This window comes from Eriocheir sinensis, chromosome 8 (genome assembly GCF_024679095.1).
Source record: "Eriocheir sinensis breed Jianghai 21 chromosome 8, ASM2467909v1, whole genome shotgun sequence".
NCBI lineage: Eukaryota > Metazoa > Arthropoda > Malacostraca > Decapoda > Varunidae > Eriocheir > Eriocheir sinensis.
Genome location: NC_066516.1, coordinates 20801535 through 20814116, shown reverse-complemented (window position 1 = coordinate 20814116; position 12582 = coordinate 20801535). Strand labels below are relative to the sequence as shown.

Genomic DNA, 12582 nt, shown 5'->3' with positions numbered 1-12582 from the left:
ACTTTACAGAGAGAGAGAGAGAGAGAGAGAGAGAGAGAGAGAGAATAGTAGGGGTGAGGAAAGAGTGGGAATACGTGTTTCAGTCCTGATTAAATGTGTGTGTGTGTGTGTGTGTGTGTGTGTGTGTGTGTGTTTGAAAAAAACCTGAACCTTTTTTTTTCAGCCAAGTTCAGCCTTAACACAGAGGCGGCCATTTCGATGACTACGCAGAAGACGTTGAAGAAAAAAAAATGAACCAAAACAGAATAACTGATGACCAGTTTCAGTGATCACTTCGCTGCAAGACCTTGGCGGAGAGAGAGAGTATATGTGTGTTAACCATTGCACTTAGCCATGACCACAAAGAAAGAAAACTGAAGGTAAAGTTAAAGGCGGGTGCATACGCTATTCTTACGCTATCTTCTCACGTAGTTGACTGCTCTTTCGGCCACCTCTTCGGATTCTTTACAGGAGAAGCGAGTAGCGGGCTTTTTTTACTGTTGTTTCCTTTTTGTGTGCCCTTGTGCTGTCTCCTTTGCTGTAAAAAGAAAAAAAAAAAGCTGTGTGTGGCTGCGGTAGGTACTCATCTCCGCACCGTTGACCCTTTGAGCTTGTGGTAGGCAAGAACCTGTTAGTTACCGGCACCGTCTGAGAGGGTGTTTAGTAAGGCCGGCAATTTTTACACTCCTAAGCGAGCAAAACTCGGCCCGGAAACCTTCCGGGCATTAATGATGATAAAATGCAATTATGATGTGAAGTGTAAACTTGTGAAAAAAGTATCTTTATATTTTTTGGTATAATTTCAGGAGTATTTTTATTTGTATCTTTGAAATCTGGAATAGGAGTATTTGTATTTTTATTTGTATTTTTAGATTCAGGAATAAAAGTATTTGTATTTGTATTTGTATTTTTAGATTCAGGAATAAAAGTATTTGTATTTGTATTTGTATTTTTGGAATCCCGAACAAAAGTATTTGTATTTGTATTTGACTTATAAAAAATCAGTATTTGATCCAACCCTGACACACACACACACACACACACACACACACACACACACACACACACACACACACACACACACACACTACGGAAATATTGATGAAGGGAAATACCAAGAGTGTGTGAGTGGGTCAAATGTGTAAAATAATCATGCATACGTGTCACGCTACAAAGGGGCAGACGTAGAGGATAAAGGACAAGGTGAGGTCATAAGGAAAATAGAGGCACACAAAAAAGGAAGGAAGCATCAGAAAAATAGATAAAAAAACGCGTTCATCAGGAAAATTCAGGAACAAAACAAGAAGGGATCATCAGGAAAAGAGGCATAGAGAATAAAAAAAGCGGAGTTCATCAGGAAAATATGGACAAAAAATAGAATAAAAGGTGAGGTCATCAGGAAAATATGTGGACAAAAAATAATATAAAAGTGGAGGTCATCAGGAAAATATGGACAAAAAATAATATAAAAGTGGAGGTCATCAGGAAAATATGGACAAAAAATAATATAAAAGTGGAGGTCATCAGGAAAATATGGACCCAAAATATAAGAAAAAGGTGAGGTCATCAGGAAAATATGGACAAAAAATAGAATAAAAGGTGAGGTCATCAGGAAAATATGTGGACAAAAAATAATATAAAAGTGGAGGTCATCAGGAAAATATGGACAAAAAATAATATAAAAGTGGAGGTCATCAGGAAAATATGGACAAAAAATAATATAAAAGTGGAGGTCATCAGGAAAATATGGACAAAAAATAATATAAAAGCGGAGGTCATCAGGAAAATATGGACAAAAAATAATATAAAAGCGGAGGTCATCAGGAAAATGTGGACAAAAAATAATATAAAAGCGGAGGTCATCAGGAAAATATGGACAAAAAATAAAATAAAAGCGGAGGTCATCAGGAAAATATGGACAAAAAATAATATAAAAGCGGAGGTCATCAGGAAAATGTGGACAAAAAATAATATAAAAGCGGAGGTCATCAGGAAAATGTGGACAAAAAATAATATAAAAGCGGAGGTCATCAGGAAAATATGGACAAAAAATAAAATAAAAGCGGAGGTCATCAGGAAAATGTGGACAAAAAATAATATAAAAGCGAAGGTCATCAGGAAAATATGGACCCAAAATATAAGAAAAAGGTGAGGTCATCAGGAAAATATGGACAAAAAATAAAATAAAAGCGGAGGTCATCAGGAAAATATGGACAAAAAATAGAATAAAAGATGAGGTCATCAGGAAAATATGGACAAAGAATAGAATAAAAGGTGAGGTCATCAGGAAAATATGGACAAAAAATAATATAAAAGCGGAGGTCATCAGGAAAATGTGGACAAAAAATAATATAAAAGCGAAGGTCATCAGGAAAATATGGACCCAAAATATAAGAAAAAGGTGAGGTCATCAGGAAAATATGTGGACAAAAAATAAAATAAAAGCGGAGGTCATCAGGAAAATATGTGGACAAAAAATAATATAAAAGCGAAGGTCATCAGGAAAATATGTGGACAAAAAATAATATAAAAGCGAAGGTCATCAGGAAAATATGTGGACAAAAAATAATATAAAAGCGAAGGTCATCAGGAAAATATGTGGACAAAAAATAATATAAAAGCGAAGGTCATCAGGAAAATATGTGGACAAAAAATAATATAAAAGCGGAGGTCATCAGGAAAATATGGACCCAAAATATAAGAAAAAGGTGAGGACATAAAGAATAAATAGACAAAGAATAAAAAAAGTCATCAGGAAAATGTAAACGGAAAATGATGTTGAAATCTCTTAAAAGGGACGGAGGAGCTTCATGAGTCATACCAACAAACAGAGACAGACACACACATAATTATAGACATCCGCTTAAGACAACCAGACAGATAAAAACAACACAAGCAGACAACAGACAAAGAGGCAGAGAAGCAGACGCAAAACCAACCATCCACCAGACAGACAGACAGGCAGATAATACAGAAAAACAGACATATTATAGACATCCATTAAGACAGTCTGACAAATAGAAACATCATAAGAAGACAGACAAAGAGACAGACAGAGGAAAAACAACTGACAGACTAAGAGAGACAGACACCCCCCCAACCATCCATCCACCCAGATAGACAGACAGACAGAAACAAACAGACAGGCAAAACATTTATCCCAACATTCCGTACCTTAGGACCATGATTAATGCACGTGTATGTCAGGTAAGAAAAAAACAAACAAACAAACAAAAAACAAACACCAGAAGAAGCAACACAGGTGGAAGGAAGGCGAGCAAGGTAGGGCGGAGGTAATAGATCACAGGGGCAGCGTAACTTTGAGCACGGGCAGGTGGAAGGGGGGGAAGGGGGGAGGAGAGGGGGTGGCAAGGGAAGAGCAGGGGCGAGGAAGAAGTGGTGGTGGTGGTGGGTGGTCAGGAAGGAGGAGGTGGAGGAGGTAGAGGGGGGAGGGGTAGCGGTAGGGGAGGGCAGGAGGAGAAGAGTGGCCAAGGTGCAGGAGGAAGAGGAAGAGGAGGTAAAAGGGAAGAGAAGGTAAGGGTAGATAATTTAGATAGGTGAGAGGGGTGATGGAAGGGGCAGGTAGGGACAGGAAGGGGAGGGAAGAGGAGAGAGTAGGGCGGAGGTGGGTGTGTCGTGATGGGCAGTGGGTAGGAAGGACAGGTCGTGAGGTGAAGGGAAAGGAAGGGAAGGGAAGGGTATGGAGGGCAGGAAAGAAAGGCCAGGCAGGGAAAGATGGGAGGGAAAGGAATGAAAAGAGGGACATATTATAGGGGAAAGAAAGGGAAGAGGGGCAAGGTAGGGGAGGGGAAGGAAATGAAAGAGGAGAAAAGAGGATAGGAGGGACATACAGGTTGTGAAGAAGTAAGAGGGAGAGGAGGAAATGGGGGTAAGGTAAGGGAGGATAGGGAAGGGGAGAGGAGGGAAGAGGGGACAAGGGGAGGGGAGGGGAGGAGAAGGGAGGGGACAGATGGACATATAAGAGACACTATCACACTGAGTTAAATGGATACTTCCCCTCCCTACGCTCTCTCCCACGCCTACCCACGCCTACCCACGCCAGCCCTATATATACCTTACCCCCCCTTTCCTCCCTCCCCTCTTCCCTCCATCACCATCACCACTTCCACCCCTTCCCCCCTCCGTTGCCACGACTATTTGTTAGTGGTGGGGTTGCTATGAACGACTGACGGCTGTGAGGTGGTGATGGTGGTATGTGGTGGTGGGTGGTGGTGGGAGGCATGGGTTGAGGTGGTGGTATGGGTGGTATGTGTGTATTTTGGTGTCGCTGGAAGGGGGTAAACAGTGGTGATGGAGGTGATAATGGTGTTGGCGTTGGTGTTGATGATAATACAGGTTATTTTGGTGTCGTTGGAAGGGGGTAAACAGTGGTGGTGGAGGTGATAGTGGTGTTGGCGTTGGTGTTAATTCAAGCCAAGAGTCGCCGGCCGGGAGAGGGTTGGCGCGGAATGTCCTGGAGGTGGCAAAAAAGGAGCAAGTTCCAGGAATGCCATCAAGACCTCGAGGAATGGCGCGCGGGTCACCTGACGGGCTGATGACGTGATGAGAGAGAGAGAGAGAGAGAGAGAGAGAGGGAATCTTGTGGAATGTCCTCAATTACACCCTACACACCCACACATTCACACTCGCAAACTCTCTCTCTCTCTCTCTCTCTCTCTCTCTCTCTCTCTCTCTCTCTCTCTCTCTCTCTCTCTCTCTCTCTCTCTCTCTCTCTCTCTCTCTCTCTCTCTCTCTCTCTCTCTCTCTCTCTCTCTCTCTCTCTCTCTCTCTCTCTCTCTCTCTCTCTCTCTCTCTCTCTCTCTCTCTCTCTCTCTCTCTCTCTCTCTCTCTCTCTCTCTTTCTCGTTCCATTCACCGCCTCGTTCTTTCTGTTCCTTGTTTCATCACTTGTGTTTGCTGTATTGCTTCTCTTCCTCCTCCTCCTCCTCCTTCTATGAGCTTACGGTATTACTCGACAGTCCAAAGCCTCACTCTGTAGTTTGTGTTTTCTGTATTTCCTTTCCTCCTCTCTCTCCCTTCCAAATTTCGAAAGTCATGTGTATCCTCCTTGTTTTCTTCATTTATTTTTTCTTCTTTTAATTATTTTCATCTTTCTTTCTATCCTATCCTTTCTTTCTTTTCTTCCTGCCTTGCCTTTTTCTTCCTTCGTTCTTTTCATCTTTCTTTCTATCTTATCTTCCTTTCCTTCCTGCCTTGTCTTTTTCTTCCTTCTTTTTTCTTTCCTTCGTTCTTTTCATCTTTCTTTCTATCTTATCTTCCTTTCCTTCCTGCCTTGTCTTTTTCTTCCTTCTTTTTTCTTTCCTTCATACTTTCCCTTCCTTCTTCGGTCTTTCTTTTTTCCTCCCTTCTCTCCTTTCTTCCTTTCCCCTTATTTTCTCTCATACTGTTAACTGGTTCCCATAACTAATATCCTTCAATCCTCTATATTCATCCTGTCACATTTTTCTTCCTCTTCCCCTCTTATCAATGCGACTCCTCAAACACACCTTCTTTTCCTCTCTTTACGCAATACGATGCTGCTATGTTTATCTTACCTACCCCACTATCCTTAATCCCTTTCCCTTTTCCTGTTCCTGTACTCAAACTGCTGACCTTATTCTCTCCTTTCCTCATACACTATTTCTTCCTTTCTTCCACGATGAGCCATTTTCCTCAGTGTATCCATGTGTGCTGAATCTCTCCTCTCTTCTCCCCTTTCGGTGTCCTTTCCCCATCCTTTCCTTTTCCATATTGACCATCCTCCTCAGTGAATACTTCCGCCCTTCTCTTCGCGCCCTTCTGCCCTCCTACATTACTGGCAAACTTTTTCACACTCCTCTACCATTCCCACCATCGCTGTCATTCCTCTTTCCCTCCTCCACCCTTCTCCCTTCTCCCTCCAAACTGCTGCTCTTGTCCTCCTCCTTCCCCTCCCTCCCTTCTCCTTCTCCTCCCAGTGTCCCTGTTCCCATTCCATTCCTTTGTTTCCTCTGCCATTCTCTCTCCCCCCCTCTCTCTCTCTATTCCAGTCGTTCCCATTCCCAGTACTACACCAACACCGCTTCCACTTCATCTCCCTTTCCACAAACTATTATTTCTCTCTCTCTCTCTCTCTCTCTCTCTCTCTCTCTCTCTCTCTCTCTCTCTCTCTCTCTCTCTCTAAACCATTGCTACACCTTTTTTCACTATTTCCGTGTCATTTGAAAACCGATATAATACTTAGCGGTTCCTAGTATACTTCTAACACTCCCACTACTACTACTACTACTACTACAACTACTACTACTACAACTACTACTACTACTACTACTACTACTACTACTACTACTTACGTAAATACCCCTGACGTCACTAACACAGCATTCCAGCACTTTTTACGGTGGTCATTACGCTTAAATATGCAGACTAACTACCAGCACTATCAATACGTCCAGGTCGGTGAAGATAACGTTAGTATTGCCTTTGTTTCTCAGCCAGACCTCACCACACCCTGTCCCTCTATCACGCTATGGTCACCCTTATCACCCTTAACCCGTCACCACTCCCTGTCTCTCCAGTTCTGATCACTCCACTGTCACCCTAATCTTTCACCCTCCACCACACCCTCTTTACCCTTGATCACACTACCGTCACCCAGTTCTATCACCCATTACCGCACGCTATCTCTTTATTTATTTTTATTACGCTCCTCTCTCAGACACGCTCGTCCCGAATAGGCTAATAATCAATAACGTACGATCCTTTTTTTTTTTGTGGGCTAGTGCCGGACTTGACTTCTTGACTTGATTTGACTCGTAGGTCAGGCAAGGAGTTATTATGAAGCGTTTTCTGTGGCTTTGGTTAGTGTGGCAAAAAGTGTGAATGGAAGAGATTGGCTGCATGTAATATAACTATACGATATAATTATAAGTGGAGCAGTGAGTAGCGGGCTTTTTTTTCATTATTGTTTCCTTTATTTTTGCCCTTGAACTGTTTCCTCTACTTTAAAAAAAAAAAGTGTAATGTTTGGTGTGTGTGTGTGTGTGTGTGTGTGTGTGTGTCTGGAATGCAATCACCAACGTGGCCCAGTCGGTATCGATGTGGTGTACCTTCCCGCCGCCAGGGGTTCGAACAGGTCGACGTGGGAGCTTGGGAAGACGATCCGATCCCGCAACTCCCAGGCCGCGAGTATGGGAAGGGACGCTTGTGTGTTGCTCTGACATTTTTTCTCTCTCTCATGCTTCCCCGTTTGTTAGTTAGCTTCCTCTTCACGACATTCATACTTTTGGCCATACGATATTCTTTTTTTTTTTGTGTGTGTATGCAAGACAACTAAGAAAAAATGGAGTGATCTAATGAAAATGTTGCGTGGGGCGGAAATCCTCGCTTCCTATCAGTCACAAACGATGCTGAGTACAAGGCGGGGAACAAGACGTCAACCAATACACTAGACTGAGTACAAGGCGGGGAACAAGACGTCAACCAACACACTAGACTGGATACAAGGCGGTGAACAAGACATCAACCAACACACTAGACTGAGTACAAGGCGGTGAACAAGACGTCAACCAACACACTAGACTGGATACAAGGCGGGGAACAAGACGTCAACCAATACACTAGACTGAGTACAAGGCGGTGAACAAGACGTCAACCAACACACTAGACCGAGTACAAGGCGGTGAACAAGACGTCAACCAACACACTAGACTGAGTACAAGGCGGTGAACAAGACGTCAACCAACACACTAGACTGAGTACAAGGCGGGGAACAAGACGTCAACCAACACACTAGACTGAGTACAAGGCGGTGAACAAGACATCAACCAACACACTAGACTGAGTACAAGGCGGTGAACAAGACATCAACCAACACACTAGACTGAGTACAAGGCGGGGAACAAGACGTCAACCAACACACTAGACTGAGTACAAGGCGGTGAACAAGACATCAACCAACACACTAGACTGAGTACAAGGCGGTGAACAAGACATCAACCAACACACTAGACTGAGTACAAGGCGGTGAACAAGACATCAACCAACACACTAGACTGAGTACAAGGCGGTGAACAAGACATCAACCAACACACTAGACTGAGTACAAGGCGGTGAACAAGACGTCAACCAACACACTAGACTGAGTACAAGGCGGTGAACAAGACATCAACCAACACACTAGACTGAGTACAAGGCGGGGAACAAGACGTCAACCAACACACTAGACTGAGTACAAGGCGGTGAACAAGACATCAACCAACACACTAGACTGAGTACAAGGCGGGGAACAAGACATCAACCAATACACTAGACTGAGTACAAGGCGGTGAACAAGACGTCAACCAACACACTAGACTGAGTACAAGGCGGTGAACAAGACGTCAACCAACACACTAGACTGAGTACAAGGCGGTGAACAAGACATCAACCAACACACTAGACTGAGTACAAGGCGGGGAACAAGACATCAACCAATACACTAGACTGAGTACAAGGCGGGAACAAGACATCAACCAATACACTAGACTGAGTACAAGGCGGGGAACAAGACGTCAACCAACACACTAGACTGAGTACAAGGCGGGGAACAAGACATCAACCAACACACTAGACTGAGTACAAGGCGGTGAACAAGACGTCAACCAACACACTAGACTGAGTACAAGGCGGGGAACAAGACATCAACCAACACACTAGACTGAGTACAAGGCGGGGAACAAGACGTCAACCAACACACTAGACTGGATACAAGGCGGGGAACAAGACGTCAACCAATACACTAGACTGAGTACAAGGCGGGGAACAAGGCGTCAACCAATACACTAGGCGTTTAACATCCTTATTTTCCCTAATGGATTTGGAAGGAACGTCAACCAAGAAACGAGTAACAAAACGTCAATTAACGTACGAAGCTGATTACAAGGCCAAAAACAAGACGTCAACCAACAGACAAACTAACGCCATGAGAAGCAACACTCACGGGCTAGACGGCGGCGGCGGCGGCGGGGAAGAAGGAGGTGGGGGGGGAGGGGGGTGTCCAATGGCGAGGCAGCGGCGGCCACCAACTTCCGCCACTTACCTGCAGAAGGAGAAAAAAACACATTGACCCTCCAATCACGGCGCCGGCCATCTCAGGACCGCGCTTCCTTCCGGTACACACACACACACACACACACACTACAGAGGGAGAAAGAAAAAGAAGTATGAAAAAATAAGAAAATACGAAAGAAAAGAGAAAAAGACACGTTGAGGAAGTAAGGCAATGAAAGAAAAAAGGAAAGAAAAAGAAAGAAAGAAAGAGAAATATAGAAAAAGAGAAAAAGAAAGAAAAGAAAGAAAGAAGAGGAAGAAAGAAAGCAGAAGAAAGAAAAGAGGCAAACATTAACTGATTAAATGAAAGAAAGAAAGTATTAAATATATTTGCTGGAGGAGTGTACTTATTCCAATCATTCGTTAATTATACTTTTGTTAATCTATCCATTCATCCATAACAATTACTTTCGTTAATACATTCATACCATCACATCATTTTCTCTTAACATTTATTTACTAACAAAGTGTTCCACCTTTTTATCAATTAGTAAACGTTTTGAGCCGTGCCGTGAGTTAATGCAGTTATCACTAAATTTAATCAATTAACTCGAAATTAGACTTAACTTTGAACTAATACGAATGATAATGACTCGCTAATCACAAATATTAACCGAAAACATGTAGCTGAAATTATCATATTAACTGAACACATGCCGAGAAGAAAGACACATGGTTATTTACTTATTATTATTATTATTATTATTATTATTATTATTATTATTATTATTATTATTATTTTTTTTTTTTTTTTTTAGAGTAAAGGAGGTAGCTCAAGGGGAAAAACAATGCCCCCTGGTGCTGCTCCTACAAATAACGGACAAAGAGAGCAAACAAAACGGAGTCAGAATCGATTGGAGAGGTGGCGTTTTATTTAGATGCTACTTTTTGTTTTATATTACAGAAAAGGAGACAGTTCAAGGGAGTGAAAACAAGAAAGCAATAATGAAAAAAAAAAGCCCGCTACTTGATGCTCCTGGTATATGATATGATTCGCTGCAAAAACACACAGATGGAGGCTGGACGTGTTTGATTAATTATACAACCTCAGGAGCTGTCACGTGTAGATTGTCTGGTCTCTTGTAGTCTCCTTATATATGTGTGTGTCCTTGTGTATCCTTGTGTAAGAAAAAAACCCAGGAAAGTAGTAAATCGCCTTCCTTATTTTCCTTCTGCTTCTTATCCTGCTTCTTCTTTTCCCCCTTCTACTCCTCCCTCCTTCGCCTCCTCCTCCTGACAAAAAAAGCAGAACACAAGACAAGCAGAAGAAGTAACTAATAACTTAACGTACACGCAAACACACACAAAATAAATACTGAAATAAGTAAATAAATAGATAAATTAGATAAAAAATAAATATAACCAACCACCAAAACCAGCCGCCAAAACTACACCAAACTCAACATCAGTCATTGGTTGGCGGACGCGCGGCTCAGCATAACTCAGCACTCCCCCCCCCCCCGTCTCCCTCGCCCCCTTCCTGCTAATTAGTCGTCCTCCTTCAGTAATAACTTCAAGGCCCCTCTTCCGCCTCCGCCTCCTCCTCCTCCTCCTCCCCCTCCATCATATCCAGTGTCCTCAGAGCCGGTATTTCCTGTCCCGTAGAAGTAGGCGATAAAATGCAGAAGCCGCCCCTTTCCTTAATTCCTCTTTTAATCCCCTTTCTACTCATTATTCCTTCTCACTCTCATCGTATCACAGTTCTCTCATCTACTCTTTAATTGCTGCGTTTCTTCTTCCTTCTCCTCATAACATAACATAACATAACATAATCTCACTCTCCCTCCTTCTTCCTTCTACCTCCTCATGACATAACTTAATAATCAACAGCATCATAATTATCTTCTCTGGTTGTTTGGTGGATTGCTTTCTTTCCTCCTCTTCCCTTCTTCTCATAACCTAATCTTTCCTCAATCTCACCGCTATTCAAATTGTTTCCTTTCTGCTCTCATTCGCCTTACTTTCCTTTTCCTGTCTTCTCCATTCTCCTAACCTAACCTAACCTCACTCTCACTTTTATCCCAGTTCTATCTGTTGGGTTTCTTGCTGCCTTCCCTCTGCATTCTCCTCACCACTATCCTATCGCAATCCTTCCCTCATGTTTCCTTGTTGCCTTCCTTCTCCATCCCCTTCCATTCTCCTAACCTAACCTAACCTGACCTCACTCTCACCCCTATCATAATCCTTTCCTCTGGTGATTCCCTTCCTGCCTTCCTTTTCCATCCACCTCCATTCTCATAACCTAACCTAACCTGACCTCACTCTCATTCACCCATATCATAATCCTTTCCTCTGGTTGTTCCCTTCCTGCCTACCTTCTCCTTCCCCTTCCATTCCCCTAACCTAACCTAACCTGACCTCACTCTCACCCTTAGCGTAATCCTTTCCTCTGTTGATTCCCTTCCTGCCTTCCTTCTCTTTCCCCTTCCATTCTCATAACCTAACCTAACCTGACCTCACTCTCATTCACCCCTATCATAATCCTTTCCTCTGTTGATTCCCTTCCTGCCTTCCTTCTCCATCCACCTCCATTCTCATAACCTAACCTAACCTGACCTCACTCTCACCCCTATCATAATCCTTTCCTCTGGTGATTCCCTTCCTGCCTTCCTTCTCCATCCACCTCCATTCTCATAACCTAACCTAACCTGACCTCACTCTCACTCACCCTTATCCTAATCCTCTCCTCTGGTGGTTCCCTTGGTGCCTTTCTCTTCCTTCCCATACTCGCGTCCCTATCTACTCTACCGTACTTCCTTTCCTTTCTCATCTCCATTACAATCATCCTCACCATCACAGATTTCCCTTTTTCCTCCAACACCTTCCTTGCTGCCCTGTTTCGCCTCCTCTCTTTACAAAAATGGCTACGTACTACAACTCGTCTTCTCAGCTTCTGCCTTTCTAGTATTTGCACTCCTGTTGTCTCCACCACCACCATTACTACCGTCGCCACCACCGCTACCACCACCAGTACCACCATTACCACCACCACCATCACCATAGACTACACAGCTTCCTCCTTCATTCTCATCACCAACCCCTTCCTCCTATATGTTCGTTTGTAGATACTTGTTTGTTTTCTTGTCCTTCTAACCCTCCTCCTCCTCCTCCTCCTCCTCCTCCTCCTGCTTCTCCTGTTTCTTATTTTTTGCTTCTTCTCCTGCTTCTTTTTTTTCCTCCTACTTCTTCTTCCTCCTCCTTCTCCTCCTCTTCCTCCTTCTGCTTCCTCTCTTCCTCCGTCTCTTCCTCCACTTCCTTCTCTCCTAAATCACCCACAACAAGACAAAGTATAACAATAACTTTAAAAAAAATAGAGGAAAAACAGGAGAGAGAGAGAGAGAGAGAGAGAGAGAGAGAGAGAGAGAGAGAGAGAGAGAGAGCAACAACAACACACAGATGAGGATATTCAGCAGGGAATCTTGCAGTGGTGTGTTATTTTCAAGATGATGGTGAAGGGGACGAGAAAAACGCACTCAACTGAAAGGGAAATGATAAAGAAAGGAAGGAAGATAAGAGGAAGAAAGGAAGGAAGTAA

The 12582-nt window shown here is 43.2% G+C and overlaps 1 long non-coding RNA gene across 1 annotated transcript in view; it reads right to left on the bottom strand.

Moving 5' to 3' along the window:
• The window catches only part of LOC126995668 (uncharacterized), a 105404-nt gene that overhangs the window by 6367 nt on the left and 86455 nt on the right, over positions 1 to 12582 (bottom strand). Inside the window, exon 5 of the long non-coding RNA XR_007750634.1 lies at positions 8938 to 9036. This is a non-coding gene — a long non-coding RNA (uncharacterized LOC126995668). The remainder of the gene's footprint in view (positions 1 to 8937; positions 9037 to 12582) is intronic.